Consider the following 17,087-nt stretch of genomic DNA (forward strand, 5'->3'; position numbering starts at 1 on the left):
ATAGATTCAAGTTGCCCTGAATGTAGACTCCAATTAACAGGAGTTACAAGTGAATTTTTAAAGGCAAAAACAGGGACAGGGAATGGACTGTTACAAAATTGTTTGTCAGAAATTCTCATTGGTTTACACAAAGAACATTGATTAGTATTGGCTATACATTTTTAAACTACAGAGTATGTGTTATAGTGTCTGGTGTGGCATTATTAGGCTAATTTCCAGCTACTTGTGGCAATAGCAAGCAGTGTCAAGAGATGAATACTTAGGTCAAAGAGGGGAGTAGGGTGTGGGATTGTATCCTCATTTTAATGTCTCTCTGGGCCTAATAATTAAAAGGATTTGTATTCCTCAGATACAAATTTCTTTTCTCAAGCCTATGTGTGCATATGTCAGAATTTGATACCAGATAACAGAAGCCACTCAAGTTAATTTAAAGAGAAGAGATTTCATATACAAAATTCTGTGTTCATAAAATCACTGGAAAGGCTCACTGGAGCAGGCTGGAGGCTGATCTTCCAGGAGCGATTCTTAGACCCACTCAGTTCTAGCCCAAAAAGGGAGATGATATTTCATCAGAAACGACCATGTTTAAGCCCCTGACCCTGGGTTGGGGGGCCTCATGTCCACTGTGGCTCCACTGTGCATGAGAAGCACCAGCAGTGGAGCCAACTATAAACTTAAATTAGCCAATAAAGTTGCCGTGATCACAGGATCTACAAACAGGTGAGAACAACTCTTTGGGAATTTGGGAACTGTGAGTGTCTTTGGGTTTTGTTGACGTCATTTCTTAGGCTCATCCCCACAAAGCAAAGCTTACTAGGCTTAAGTGCTAGTACTTTTTTGGGAAGGTGATCTTAATGAGCAACATTGAGGAACAGGAAAGGAAACTAGCAAAGGAGACAAAACCAGTGCAGGATGTGTTATGGAGTCGGCCCACTATAGGTCACTGGGTGAGAGGTTTCAAAGGTCTTCTAGGAAGCAGGAAATGCATCTCAGAGGCATCTCTCAGAGGAAGAGGAGAAAATTCTTCCATCAGTCAAGAGTTGCCCTATGTGGGTTAATGCCTCACACTTTTCAAGTTGCATGCCTGTGAGCACTCAGTGGTTTCACATGCCTGAGGCAGGGAGCTCTCTGGTTGCAGCTACAAAGCAAACTAAAGCCTCGAGAAACTAAACTGAGAACGAGTTTTCATAGTAGGAATTTTCGTGGGAGGGGAGGCCAAGAAGATCTGATGTGGACATAGGAGGTTCAATGCATCTATGGACTCTTTATCTCTTTATCTCTAGTCCTCTGACCATCCATAGTACAGCATGAGGTTATCTGCTCTGAGTTAGTGGAGAGAATTCATTTGGTGCCCAGGGCTAGAAATGCAACAAGAAAAGTCTCAGTCCTAGTCTAAATTGTCACCTCCTTCTCATCTCTGCCCCGGGATCGGCTTCGCCATTGCCAGCGTCTGGCCCACGATAGGGCCCACGTGGTCATCAGCAGCCAGAAGCAGCAGCAGGTGGACTGAGCTGTGGCCACGCCCTAGGGGGAGGGGCTGAGCATGTGCCAGACACCCTGTGCTACATGGGGAAGGCTGAGGACCGGGAGCGGCTGGTGGTCATGGTGAGGGGCATAGAAGGAGGTGTAGAGAGGCTCAGGGATTCTGATACTATGTCCCACATTAGGGCAGAGGGATAAAGCCACCATCACAGGAATCAGGTCAACTATGTGTCACTTGAGCCTTGTCCACAAGGCCCAATCTCCAGTTAACAGACCTGGGCACAGAAAGGACCAGCTTACGGAGGGCGTCCTTTCTCCACCCACGTTTGTTCTCTCCCTCAGGGAGAATGGGAGTGCATGTGGCCTGGGACTCAGGGAGATTTTGGGGTGGGGACCATGCTGGTGGGAAAGGAGAAGCTGGTTTCTCCACCAGCTCCATGGAGCCAACCAGGCCCTCCTGGAAGATTCCTGAGGAGGGGTCTGAGGGGACAGAGATGTTGTACAGAAGGAAGCCCTGGTCTTATAGTCAGAGGTAGAGTATTCAGGGAATTGGAGAGGGGACAGTGAAATTTCAGGACACAGTGCAGGTGAGAGGTGTGTTTGGGAACGGGTAGCCAACAGTGCCTAGGACTAGAAGGAGGACGTGAAAGGGTACTTGGGTGATGCTCCACTGCTTTTTATCCAGAAACTCAGTACCTGGCTCCTAAAGGAAAAGAGAGAATCTCCATCCTCACATCATATTGTTCTCCTGTGCTTTGAACTTGACATAGGTACAGCCTCTGGGACATTAAACAGGAGTCACCTCTCACTGCTGAAGACACCCTCTTCCTCCGTAACCTTATTCCTTTATATCCTTTTCTTACTCTCAGGCCCTGGAACACTGTGGGGGTGTGGACTTCCTGGTGTGCGTGGCAGGGGTCAGTCACTTGGTGGGAAGTGCCTTGGGGATCAGTGAGCAGGTCTGGGACAAGGTGAGGTCTGGGGAAGCCAGCAGGGGGCAGGAAAGCCAGACTTCATCCTCACCTTCCTGCCATGTAACCCTCTCTCCATCTAGGCTCACATATCCAGAGCTGATCCTCAGCTCCCACCATCCACCTTCCCATGACAGATTCATTGGTGCAGAGTGAGGCCTGGGGCTTGAACTCTCTGAGCCTCAATTTCCCCATCTGTGAGATGGATGTAGGAGTGTTTAAGTGGCAGTTTTGCTCGTCACTGTTCAGGAGCTACCATTCTGCAGGGAATGTCCAACCAAAAACCAAATAGTCACAAAAAATATGGGGCACAGAGAAGAGAATGACAGCCTAATCCCTAACATGGGTACCTTCTGGCTATCACCCCAAAACCTAGCCTTCCCCAGACTCAGCTGTTGATGCCTCCTCTGCTCCAGATGAAACTGGCGTGCTTGGAAACATAGGGAGACAACCCATGTACTCTGGGGTCTTCTGCTGGAAGAGCCTTCAGCCTAACCCATTTACTCCTGCATCTTCAGGATGCCCCCATTTCCATGAATGCACAGGAAAGCCAACACTCCACCCACATCATGGGCATCAGAGGTCATCATGCCCACATTCTAACCTGGTACATTTCCCAATATGGTGAGACTGCTGGACTGACTGTATCTTCCCTCCCCCACCTCCTGTTTGCTCTGATTTCAGATCCTAAACATCACTGTGAAAGCCCCAGCCTGCTGCTGAGCCAGCTGCTGCCCCACATGGAGAAGATGGGGTAAGGGTGGGGAAGGGGAATAAGGAAGTAGCTGCTTGATATCAAACAGGGAGCAGGCGAACTAGAGTGAGAGGGGGCAGATTTCAGTTAGACATTCCTACTGGGAAATAGGCTTAGCTGAGCCAGTCATACAAGAATGGTGAGTGTGTGGCTTTCAAACTTCTGGGTCAGCTAAAAAAACAAGAGTTCTATTCATTAGTGTTGTTCTCTCACATCTGGAGTGCCCAGGGGGTCTGGCAAGGACTTGACTGGAATAAGGAGGAGGGATCCACAGATAGAAGGTCCCAGAGTCCTGACAATAGTCTTGGAATCAGAGACCCTTGGGCTACAGGAGCTCTGGCCACAAGAGTTCAGGCTGATGACTCTGAGGCACCCCATAGCAGGCCTGTAACTAGAGCAGTTGTTTCCCAGGCCCACTCAACTCTTATCCCTCCTGCTTCCTCTGACACCTGTCCTACCCAACCTTTTCCCAGCCCCTGCCAGTCAGTTCTCAAATTAGGAAGCCTGTTTCCTTGCTGTTCTCACAGCCCGTGATAGATGCATCACCTGTGGGATGGGCCTAGGGCTGTCTCTTGCTGTCAATTCCCCACTGGTCTCAGCGACTCGGGATGTTCCCAGATGTTCTCCCATGCCATTTGTCCTAGGGTTGGAACAATCTGCCTGTGCTCCTGGGAGTTCGCTGTTCATTCTTGGATTTTGGTCCAATCTTTAGAAGATTTCATTTTCTGACCACCTCAGGAACACAGCTTCTCCTGAAGGTGCTCTAGCCATCCCTGTCCAACTCCTCCAACTTGGGCCTGTCTCATTCCTGTTCTAAAGTAGATCCCTCTGACCATGCCCCAGCCTCTTAAACATCTCCCTCCTATTTAGCCATGCCTCCTCTGAAGGTTAGGGCCACCCAGTTATCTCTACCAGCATTGCCCTCACGCTCTTCTTTAAAATGGTCAGCGGAGGTAAAGAATTTTCCTCAGTCTCAGGTAAAGTGCTTTGCAGATAGATGTAGTTTTAAGACTCTTTTCCCAACAGTTTTGCTTCCCTTCAGTTCCCATATTGACATTCTGGAGCAGTCACTGAATTCAGCAAACATGTACTGAGCAGCTAGTATAGACTGGGCTGCTTCTCTGGACTTGTGTGATCATCTGTGAAACACAATCAGGACTTCTAACTAATGATGACTTCTGAGGCCCCTTCCAGCTCTAACACAGGCATGGCGTGATATTAGATTGAATCTCAGTGGCCCTGAGTCACTGAGAACAGTGGGGAATTGACAGGAAGAGCCAGCCCTAGGCCCATCCCACAGGTAATACATCTACCATGGGCTGCGGGGAGAGCAAGGGAGCAGACTTCCTAATTTGGGAACTGACTGGCAGGGGCTGGGAAAAGGTGGAGGAGGACAGGGCCAGTGTAAGGAAGTGCGAGGGACAAAAAATATCATTTTTATTGATAGAAAATGGCCAAGTACAGTAATTTTTGTGGTTAAACACAATACCATGATTTTCAAATTGTTTTTAATGGCAGAAACCTTTTGTCAAAGAATAAGCTCCGTAGGAGTCCAATGCATAAAACAGACAAAAGCAGAAATGCCCAGCTTAAAATTGGATTAGGGGCCTGATGCTCAACCATTTGGTCCCTGTTCCTGGTACTGGGCACCTCTTGCAGAATCTGGCTTCAAAAAACTGGTTGCAAACTATGAATGTAAAGAAGACAGCATGGGCTTTGGAGTCAGAGACACCTACCTTTAGATCCCTGCTCTGTCACTAGCTACATATGCTTGGCAATTAAACTCTCTGGGCCTTTGTTTCCTTACCTATTAAATGGGATAATGACGCTTGGCACACCTCTTGTGAACATTAAATGGCATGATAAAATATGTTGATTATGCACGTAGTAAAGACTGTCTATGTATATCTACTAGAGTAAATAATAAACATTGGCCGGGTGCAGTGGCTCACACCTGTAATCCCAACACTTTGGGAGGCTGAGGCAGAAAAGTCACTTGAACCCAGGAGTTCAAGGGTGCAGTGAGCTATGATCACAACACTGTACTTCCAGCTGGGTGATCAAGTGAGACCCTGTCTCAAAAACAATTATTTGAAAATGAATATTATCATTTTCACAGCTACAAGAACATCACATACTAAAGTTCTTTGCAAGTGAAAGAACTTTGCATCACAATTAAAAGCACTAGAGAACCAGGAGAAAACAAACCCCAAAGCTAGCAGAAGACAAGAAATAATGAAAATCAGAACTGAACTGAAGGAGATGGAGACACGAAAAAACCATTCAAAAGATCAATGAATCCAGGAGTTGATTTTTTGAAAAAAATTAATAAAATAGACTGCTAACTAGACTAATGAAGAAAAAATCCAAATAAACACAAAACACAATTAGAAATGACAAAAGGGGTCATTGATCCCACGGAATACAAATAGCTACCAAAGAATATTATGAACACCTCTGTGCACATAAACTAGCAAATCTAGAAGAAAAGGATAAATTCCTGGACACATACACCCTTCCAAGACTGAGCCAGGAAGAAATTGAATCCCTGAACAGACCAATAATGAGCTCTGAAATAAAATCAGTAATAAATAGCCTACCAAGAAAAACCTAGGAATGACAGATTCACAGCTGAATTCTCCCAGCTGTACAAAGAAGAGCTGGTGCCACTCCTACTGAAACTATTCCAAAAATTTTAGAAAGAGGAACTCTTCCCCAATTCTTTCTATGAGGCCAGCATCATCCTAATACCAAACCCTGTCAGAAACACAGCAAAAAACGAAAATGTTAGGCCAATATCCTTGATGAATGTTGATGCAAAAATCCTCAACAAAATACTTGCAAACTGAATCCAGCAGCACATCAAAAAGCTTATGCACCACGATCAAGTAGGCTTTATCCCTGGGATGCAAGGTTGGCACAACATACACAAATCGAGAAATGTGATTCATCACATGAACAGAATTAAGGACAAAACTACATGACTATCTTAATAGATTCAGAAAAGGCTTTTGATGAAATTCAACACCCTTCCTGTTAAAAATTCTCAATAAACTAGGTATTGAAGGAACATACCTCAAAATAATAAGAGCCATCTATGACAAACCCACAGCCAACATCATACTGAATGGGCAAAACTTGGAAGCATTACCCTTGAAAACTAGCACAGGACAAGGATGCCCTGTCTCATCATTCCTATTCAACATAGTATTGGAAGTCCTAGCCAGAGTAATCAGGCAAGAGAAAGATATAAAGGCAGCCAAATAGGAAGAGAAGAAGTCAAATTATCCCTGTTTGCAGGTGACATGATCCTATATTGAGAAAACCCACAGTCATGACACAAAAACTCCTTAAGCTGGTAAACAACGTCAACAAAGTTTCAGGATACAAAATTAATGTACAAAAATCACTGGCATTCCTATACATGAACAAGAGCCAAGCCAAGAGCCAAGCCAAGATCCAAATGAGGAATGCAATTCCATTCACAACTGCCACAAAAAATACCTAGGAATACAGCTAAACAGAGAGGTGAAAGATCACTACAATAAGAACTACAAAACATTGCTCAAAAAAAATCAGAGATTGACAGAAACAAATGGAAAAACATTTCACACTCATGGATAAGAAGAATCCATATTGTTAAAATGGCAAAATTGCCTAAAGCAATGTATAGATTCAAGGCTATTCCTATTAAACTACAAATGATATTCTTCACAGAACTAGACAAAGAACTATTTTAAAATTTATGTGGAGCTAAAAATGAGCTTAAATAGTTGAAGCAATCCTAAGCAAAAATAATAAAGCTGGAGGCAGTTCCAAGACGGCCAAATAGGAACACCTCCAGTTTACAGCTCCCAGTGTGAGCGACATAGAAGATGGGGGATTTCTGCATTTCCAACTGAGGTATGGGGTTTGTCTCACTGGGGCATGTTTGACAGTGGGTGCAGGACAGTGGGTGCAGCCCACTGAGCGAGACCGAAGCAGGGAGAGGCATCTCCTCACCCACGAAGTGCAAAAGGTCAGGGAATTCCCTTTCCTAGCCAAGGGAAGCCATGACAGATAGCACCTGGAAAATCAGGTCACTCCCACCCTAATACTGCACTTTTCCAAGGGTCTTAGCAAATGGCACACCAAGAGATTGTATCCCGCACTGGGCTTGGAAGGTCCCACACCCATGAAGCCTCCCTCATTGCTAGTGCAGCAGTCTGAGATCTACTAGAATAACCAGTGTAGAGAAGTCCTTAAATGACCCGATGGAGCTGAAAACCATGGCATGAGAACTACATGACGAATGCACAAGCTTCAGTGACTGATTCGATCAACTGGAAGAAAGGGTATCAGTGATTGAAGATCAAATGAATGAAAGAAAGCAAGAAGAGAAGCTTAGAGAAAAAAGAGTAAAAAGATATGAACAAAGCTGCCAAGAAATATGGGACTATGTGAAAAGACCAAATATACGTCTGATTGGTGTACCTGAAAGTGACAGGGCAAATGGAAGCAAGTTGGAAAACACTCTGCAGGATATTATCCAGGAGAACTTCACCAACCTAGCAAGGCAGGCCAACATTCAAATTCAGGAAATACAGAGAATGCCACAAAGATACTCCTCGAGAAGAGCAACTCCAAGACACGTAATTGTCAGATTCATCAAAGTTGAAATGAAGGAAAAAATATTAAGGACAGCCAGAGAGAAAGGTCGGATTACCCACAAAGGGAAGCCTGTCAAACTAACAGTGGATTTCTCAGCAGAAACTCTACAAGCCAGAAGAGAGTGGGGGCCAATGTTCAACATTCTTAAAGAAAAGAATTTCCAACCCAGAATTTCATATCCAGCCAAACTAAGCTTCAGAAGTGAAGGAGAAATAAAATCCTTTACAGATAAGCAAATGCTGAGAGATTTTGTAACCCCTAAGCCTGCCCTACAAGAGACCCTGAAGGAAGCACTCAACATGGAAAGGAACAAACGGTACCAGCCACTGCAAAAACATGCCAAAATATAAAGACCATCGATGCTAGGAAGAAACTGCATCAAGTAATGAGCAAAATAACCAGCTAACATCATAATGATAGGATCAAGTTCACACATAACAATATTAACCTTAAATGTAAACAGGCTAAATTCTTCAATTAAAAGACACAGAGTGGCAAATTGGATAAAGAGTCGAGACCCATCAGTGTGCTGTATTCAGGAGACCCATCTCACATGCAGAGACACACATAGGCTCAAAATAAAGGGATGGAGGAAGATCTACCAGGCAAATGGAAAACAATAAAAGGCAGGGATTGCAATCCTAGTCTCTGATAAAACAGACTTTAAACCACCAAAGATGAAAAGAGACAAAGAAGGTCATTACATAATGGTAAGGGATCAATTCAACAAGAAGAGCTAACTATTCTAAATACATATGCATCTAATACAGGAGCACTCAGATTCATAAAGCAAGTCCTTGGAGACTTACAAAGAGACTTAGACTCCCACACAATAATAATGGGAGACTTTAACACCCCACTGTCAACATTAGACAGATCAACGAGACAGAAAGTTAACAAGGATATCCAGCAATTGAACTTAGCTCTGCACCAAGTGAACCTAATAGACATCTAGAGAACCCTCCACCCCAAATCAACAGAATATACATTCTTCTCAGCACCACATCACACTTATTCCAAAATGGACCACATAGCTGGAAGTAAAGCACTCCTCAGCAAATGTACAATAACAGAAATTATAACAAACTGTCTCTCAGACCACAGTGCAAACAAACTAGAACTCAGGATTAAGAAACTCATTCAAAACCACTAAACTACATGGAAACTGAACAACCTGCTCCTGAATGACTACTGGGTACATAAGAAAATGAAGACAGAAAAAAGATGCTTTGAAACCAATGAGAACAAAGACACAACATACCAGAATCTCTGGGACACATTTAAAGCAGTGTGTAGAGGGAAATTTATAGCACGAAATGGCCACAAGAGAAAGCAGGAAAGATCTAAAATTGACACCCTGACATAACAATTAAAAGAACCAGAGAAGCAAGAGCAAACACATTCAAAAACTAGCAAAAGGCAAGAAATAACTAAGATCAGAGCAGAACTGAAGGAGATAGAGACACAAAAAAACCCTTCAAAGAAATCAATGAATCCAGGAGCTGGTTTTTTGCAAAGATCAACAAAATTGACAGAACGCTGGCAAGACTAATAAAGAAGAAAAGAGAGAAGAATCAAATAGACCCAATAAAAAATGATAAAGGGGATATCACCACCAACCGCACAGAAATATAAACTACCATCAGAGAATACTATAAACACCTCTATGCAAATAAACTAGAAAATCTAGAAGAAATGGATAAATTCCTGGACACATACACCCTCCCAAGACTAAACCAGGAAGAAGTTGAATTCCTGAATAGATAAATAACAGGCTCTGAAATTGAGGCAATAATTAATAGCCTACCAACCAAAAAAGTCCAGGACCAGATGGATTCACAGCCGAATTCTACCAGAGGCACAAGGAGGAGCTGGTACCATTCCTTCTGAAACTATTCCAGTCAGTACAAAAAGAGGGAATCCTCCCTAACTCATTTTATGGAGCCAACATCATCCTGATACCAAAGTCTGGTGGAGACACAACAAAAAAAGAGAATTTTAGACCAATATCCCTGATGAATATCGATGCAAAAACCTTCAATAAAATACTGGCAATCCGAATCCAGCAGCACATCAAAAACCTTATCCCCCATGAGCAAGTGGGCTTCATCCCTAGGATGCAAGGCTGGTTCAACATATACAAATCAATAAATGTAATCCATCATATAAACAGAACTAAAGACAAAAACCACATGACTATCTTAATAGATGCAGAAAAGACCTTTGACAAAATTCAACAGCCCTTCATGCTAAAAACTCTCAATAAATTAGGTATTGATGGGACGTATCTCAAAATAATAAGAGCTATTTATGACAAACCCACAGCCAATATCGTACTGAATGGGCAAAAGCTGGAAGCATTCCCTTTGAAAACTGGCACAAGACAGGGATGCCTTCTCTCACCACTCCTATTCAACATAATGTTGGAAGTTCTGGCCAGGGCAATCAGGCAGGAGAAAGAAACAAAGGGTATTCAATTAGGAAAGGGGAAGTCAAATTGTCCCTGTTTGCAGATGACATGATTCCATATTTAGAAAACCCCATCGTCTCGGCCCAAAATCTCCTTAAGCTGATAAGCAACTTCAGCAAAGTCTCAGGATACAAAATCAATGTGCAAAATTCACAAGTATTCTTATACACCAATAACAGACAAACAGTGAGCCAAATCATGAGTGAACTCCCATTCACAATTGCTTCAAAGAGAATAAAATACCTAGGAATTCAACTTACAAGGGATGTGAAGGACCTCTTCAAGGAGAACTAGAAACCACTGCTCAATGAAATAAAAGAGGACACAAACAAATGGAAGAACATTCCATGCTCATGGATAGGAAGAATCAATATCATGAAAATGACCATACTGCCCAAGGTAATTTATAGATTCTATGCCATCCCCATCAAGCTACCAATGACTTTCTTTACAGAATTGAAAAAAAAAGAACTTTAAAGTTCATATGGAACCAAAAAAGAGCCTGCATTGCCAAGACAACCCTAAGCCAAAAGAACAAAGCTGGAGGCATCACGCTACCTGACTTCAAACTATACTAAAAGGCTTCAGTAACCAAAACAGCATGGTACTGGTACCAAAACAGATATATAGACCAATGGAACAGAATAGAGCCCTCAGAAATAATGCCACACATCTACAACCATTTGATATTTGAGAAACCTGACAAAAACAAGAAAGGGGGAAAGGATTCCCTATTTAACAAATGGTGCTGGGAAAACTGGTTAGCCATATGTAGAAAGTTGAAACTGAATCCCTTCCTTAAATCTTGTACAAAAATTAATTCCAGATGGATTAAAGATTTAAATGTTAGACCTAAAACCATAAAAATGCTAGAAGAAAACCTAGGCAATATCATCCAGGACGTAGGCATGGTCAAGGATGTCATGTCTAAAACACCAAAAGCAACGGCAACAAAAGCCAAAATTGACAAATGGGACCTAATTAAACTAAAGAGCTTCTGCACAGCAAAAGAGTGAAGAGGCAACCTACAGAATGGGAGAAAATTTCTGCAATCTACTCATCTGATAAAGGGCTAATATCCAGAATCTACAAAGAACTCAAACAAATTTACAAGAAATAAAACAAACAACCCCATCAAAGGTGGGCAAAGGATATAACAGACATTTCTCAAAAGAAGACATTCATACAAGCCAACAGGCACATGAAAAAATGCTTATCATCACTGACCATCGGAGAAATGCAAATCAAAACCACAATGAGATACCATGTCACACCAGTTTGAATGGTGATCATTAAAAAATCAGAAAACAACAGGTGCTGGAGAGGATGTGGAGAAATAGGAACACTTTTACACTGTTGGTGGGACTGTAAACTAGTTCAACCATTGTGGAAGACAGTGTGGTGATTCCTCAAGGATCTAGAACTAGAAATACCATTTGACCTAGCCATCCCATTACTGGGGATATACCCAAAGGATTATAAATCATGCTGCTATAAAGACACATGCACACGTTTGTTTATTGTGGCACTATTCACAATAGCAAAGACTTGGAACCAACCCAAATGTCCATCAATAATAGACTGGATTAAGAAAATGTGGCACATATACACCATGGAATACTATGTAGCCATAAAAAAGGATGAGTTCATGCCCTTTGTAGGGACATGGATGCAGCTGTAAACCATCATTCTCAGCAAACTATCGCAAGGACAGAAAATCAAACACCACATGTTCTTACTCATAGGTGGAAATCAAACAATGAGAACACTTGGACACAGGAATGGGAACATCACACACCAGGGCCTGTCGTGGGGTGGAGGAGGGCAGGGGAGGGATAGCATTAGGATATGTACGTAATGTAAATGATAAGTTAATGGGTGCAGCACACCAGTATGGCACATGTATACATTTGTAGCAAACCTATACATTGTGTACATGTGCCCTAGAACTTAAAATATATTAAAAAAAAGAAGAAAGAAAAAAATTAGGATAACTAGAAAAAAAATAACAAAGCTGGAGGCATCATGCTATCTGATTCAAGCTATACTACAGGGCTGCAGTAACCAAAACAGCATGATAGTGGTACAAAAACAGACACCTAGAATAATGGAACAAAATAGAGAGCCCAGAAACAAGGCTAGACATCTACAACCATCTGATCTTTGACCAAGTCAACAAAAACAAAAAATGGGGAAAGGACTCCCTATTCCATAAACAGTGCTGAGATAACTGGCTAGCCATATGCAGAATATTGAAACTGGATGCCTTCCTTACACCATATACAAAACTTAAATCAAGATAGATTAAAGACTTAAGTGTAAAACCCAAAACTATAAAAACACTGGAAGACAACCTAGGCAATATCATTCTGGACATAGGAATGGGCAAAGATTTCATGACAAAGAAGCCAAAGCAATTGCAACAAAAGCAAAATTGACAAATGGGATCTAATTAAACTTAAGAACTTCTGTATGGCATAAGAAACTATTAACAGGGTAAGCAGACGACCTACAGAATGGGAGAAAATTTTTGCAAGATATGCATCTGACCTAGGTCTAATAGCCAGCATCTACAAGGAACTAACACATATTTACAAGAACAAAACAAACAACCTCATTAAAAATTGGGCAAAGGACATGAACAGATGCTTTTCAAAGAAGACATAGATGCAACCAACAAGCATATGAGAAAAAGCTCAATATCACTGATCATTAGAGAAATGCAAATCAAAACCGCAATGAGACACCATCTCACACCAGTCAGAATGGCTATCATTAAAAAGTCAAAAAAGTAACAGATGCTGGTGAGATTGTGGAAAAAAGGAGTGTAAATTACTGATATATAACCAAAGGAATATAAATCATTGTATTACAAAGGCACATGCACGCGTATGTCCATTGCAGCACTATTCACAACAGTAAATACATTGAGTCAACCTAAATGTCCATTAATGGCAGATTAAAGAAAATGTGATAAATATACACCATGGAATACTATGCAGCCATGAAAAAGAATTAGATCATGTCCTCTGCAGGAACATGGGTGGAGTTGGAGGCCATTATCCTTAGCAAACTAACACAGGAACAGAAAAGCAAATACTGTATGTTCTCACTTATAAGTGGGAGCTAAATGAAGAGAACACATGAATACATAATGGGGAATAACAGAGACTGGGGCCTGTCGGAGGGTTGAAGGTGGGAGAAGGGAGAGGATCAGGAACAATAACTAGTGGGTACTAGGTTTAACACCTGGGTGATAAAATAATCTGTACAACAAATCCCCATGAAACAAGTTTACCTGTGTAACAAACCTGTACATGTACCCCTGAACTTAAAATAAGAGTTAAAAAAGTGAAGAAAATAAATATTAACTACAGTATAAATTATCACATACATAGTATAAATAACATTTAATAACAATTTAATTGGTTTCTATATTATAATAAATGTTATTAATATTATTATTACTACTACTATTATTAGTTGTGAGAGCTGAGCAAGTAAAAGATTGCTTTCTCCAACCTTGTAGATAAGGCAGGACTTTATGAAGGAAGCTCCACTTAAGTTGTTTCTATTTATTCTTATCTACTTGTCAAAATCCTATTATTCCTAACTCAATTTAAGTGGAGATACCCATATGCTAAAAGAATATAACTATCGACCTAGAATTCCATATCTATCAAGTATATCTTTCAAAAATTAGGACAAATTTATAACATTTTCAGAGAAATGAAAACAAAGTTTACTGCCAGAAGATCTTCACTAAAGGAAACTTTAAGTGGTACTTTAGGCAGAAGGAAAGAAATGATCTCATATGGAAAATCTAAGATGAAAGTAAGAATGAAAATCACAGAACATAGTAACATGAACAAATTTAACTACTTCTTGTAAAAAGAAATCGTTTCGTGGAGTTAAAAACATTAACTCCACAAAATAGCTAAATACACAAAAATAATATTTAAATCAGGAGATAGAAATGGAGTTAAGGTGTTAGAAGTTTTTATAGTGTTAGAGAGAAGGTAAGGATATTAATCTTAAACTTTGATAAGCAAAACAGGCCTGCTTATAGGGCAAAGCTACAAGAATGGCAATGGAGTATACAGTATATTTTCAAATTAATAGAGAGGGAAGTGGAAATTGAAAAAATAGTCTAAAAAAGCAAGAAGGGACAGAAAACAAAACAAAGAACTGGGGGAATTTTTTAAAAGCACGAAATTGGATGCTAGACATTAATGCTAGTATATCAGTGATGACAGTTAAAATATAAAGACTGTCAAGCTAGATTTTTAAATCAAATTAAACATTTTAAATCTGATTAGACAGAAATGGCACATTTTATTAAATTTTTCATTTCTGTTGAATGAGTTTATAGAAATGTATTTATAGAAACAGTTCTAGGAAATGTATAGTTCTAGGAAAGGCTAGCAATCAAGAAATTGAAGTAGGAGAAATAAACCTCAGCACATTTATAAAATGTACTCAGCTCAACTAGCTACTCAGGAGGCTGAGGCAGGAGGATCACTTGAACTGGGAGGTGGGGGTTGCAGTGAGCCAAGATTAAAATGCACATTTTAATCCTTCTTTACAGAATTAAAGTATATCTTTCTTGATGGTACCAAAGTATTATATTGTCAATGCTAAGCAAAAGTCAAAGTTGAAGTGTTCAGGAGAAAAAACACTCAGAAAGAAAAAAGAAAACAATATATAGAGCAGAGATCAATGGAAAATAAAACAAAGCACAATATAGGGATCAAGAAAACAAAAAACCTCCTATTTTTTAAGAAAATGAATGTTTTTGGCAAATTTCCAATGGGATTGATCAAGGAAAAAGAGGAAAGACATAAATAGCCAATATCAGGAATAGGATCAAAAGACAGATCCTGAGGACAATAAAAAGGCATGAAAAGAATGATAATGCCCAAAAGAAATTTTTATGTCAAATTTATGTTTATGCTGAAGTTATAATAGAAAGAATTTTTAAACTTATATATCTTACCAAAACTGACTCAAGAAGAGATAGAAAACTCAACCAGTCCTATAACCATTAAATAAATGTAATGTGTAGTCAAAGTTTTTCCTACAAAAACAAAATCCATGGACCAGGCACAGTGGCTCACACCTGTAATCCCAGCACTTTGGGAGGCCAAGGCAGGTGGATCGCTAGAGTTCAGGAGTTGGAGACCAGCCTCAGCAATGCAGTGAAACCCTGTCTCTACCAAAAATACAAAAAAATTAGCCAGATGTAGTGGCATGTTCCTGGGGTCCTACCTATTCAGGAGACTGAGGCAGGAGGATCACTTGAACTGGGAGGTAGGGGTTGCAGTGAGCCAAGATTGCCACTGTGCTCCACCTCCACCAGACCCAAGGTATTCTTTTTCACTCACATAGTCCTCCACCCCTCTTCCATACAGCCTCCGTTCTCAGCCACACACAAGATAATAACTGTCTTCCACTCACATACCACCCTATCTTAATCTTTCCAGGCAAGATTCAGTGGTCCTGGTCTCCTCAGTTTCAGCCTGTACTCCACTTGCTGTAAGTATGACCATCTCATGTCTCCAGGTTAGATAAGCAGAAACTCTCATTTCATCTGGAAAACTGGATGTTTGGAAATATCCAGGGTTTGACAATTGCTCCCTCAAGACTACTCCAATGCAAAAGTGATTATTGTGTGTCACAGGCCTTGCTTTTTACATAATGCCCATAGTAGAAGCCTCTTGCCATCTCTTTTGGGTATTGTCTCCCATACTTGATGATCTGGAGGTGTTATTGGGATGAATTCCTTGGGCAGAACCAAGGAAATTCAAGTGACTCTCCCTTATTCCCAGTTCTAATCTATTAATCTATTTCCCTTTCTTTCCACAGAGGCTGGGGTCCTATAATGTCAGTGAAACAGCCCTGTTGGGCCTCAGCAAGACCCTTGCAGGGAGCTGGCACACCAAAGAACATTCGGGCAAACTGTCTGATACCAGGAATCATTGACACATGCTTCAGTACCATGGTGAGGACCATGGGCAGCTCCTGTTTCTACCCCCTGAGCAGTAGTGTGCCTTCCCCTTCCAGGCCATGCCCCACAGAGAGCTGGACTCTCTGGCCTGGACCTGTGGACTTTTGCTCCGATATTCACAGCCTTTTGGGATCAGCAGCAGAATCAGAATCAGTTTTTTGTGAAAGGCCACCCCAACAGTTCTTTCACAAGGACACAGGCCTGCAAGATGCACAGCCTATATGACATGACTCCATCTGTATGAGTGGCACTGACTTTTTTACCTTTCCTGTAGCTCCTTGAGGACCTGGTCTTGGGGGATCACATGAAAAGTCTCTTGAGAGCACAGAGGTAAGTTGTGGAGAGGCCATGTCCCCTGTGGAGCTGGATTAACATGACCTCAGAACCTTCATGATGAGTGAAAGATCACACACTATCCATCACAGGCTTACTCATTCCCATTTCTGGGGTCTGACGGTCCTCTCGGGCCTGGAATGACCTCTGCAGGTCCCTGCAAAGCCCACATCTCTTCACTTACAGCCCTTCGCTCATCCCCATTAGGGGTCTTGACTTCACAGCATCCCATGGGAACCCAGGGCTCATGGGGAAGGTGTAATTAGTCTCAGCCCCACCTCCTTTTTCCATGCAGAGTGGGGCGGCCTGAGGACTGTGTGGGCTCGTGTCCTTCCTGTGCTATCCAGACACCAGCCACATCACTGGAGACAACATCATGGTGGCCAGCATTTCCCCTCACCTCTGAGGGTCAGGAGCTCT

The 17,087-nt window shown here is 41.6% G+C and overlaps 1 pseudogene; it reads left to right on the forward strand.

Annotated features, from left to right (window-relative positions):
- Positions 1-616: 616 nt before the first annotated feature.
- LOC117071046 lies at positions 617-16,753 on the forward strand (annotated as a pseudogene).
- Positions 16,754-17,087: the final 334 nt, after the last annotated feature.

Source organism: Trachypithecus francoisi, unplaced genomic scaffold, assembly GCF_009764315.1.
Source record: "Trachypithecus francoisi isolate TF-2019V2 unplaced genomic scaffold, Tfra_2.0 Lachesis_group3, whole genome shotgun sequence".
Taxonomy (NCBI): Eukaryota; Metazoa; Chordata; class Mammalia; order Primates; family Cercopithecidae; genus Trachypithecus; species Trachypithecus francoisi.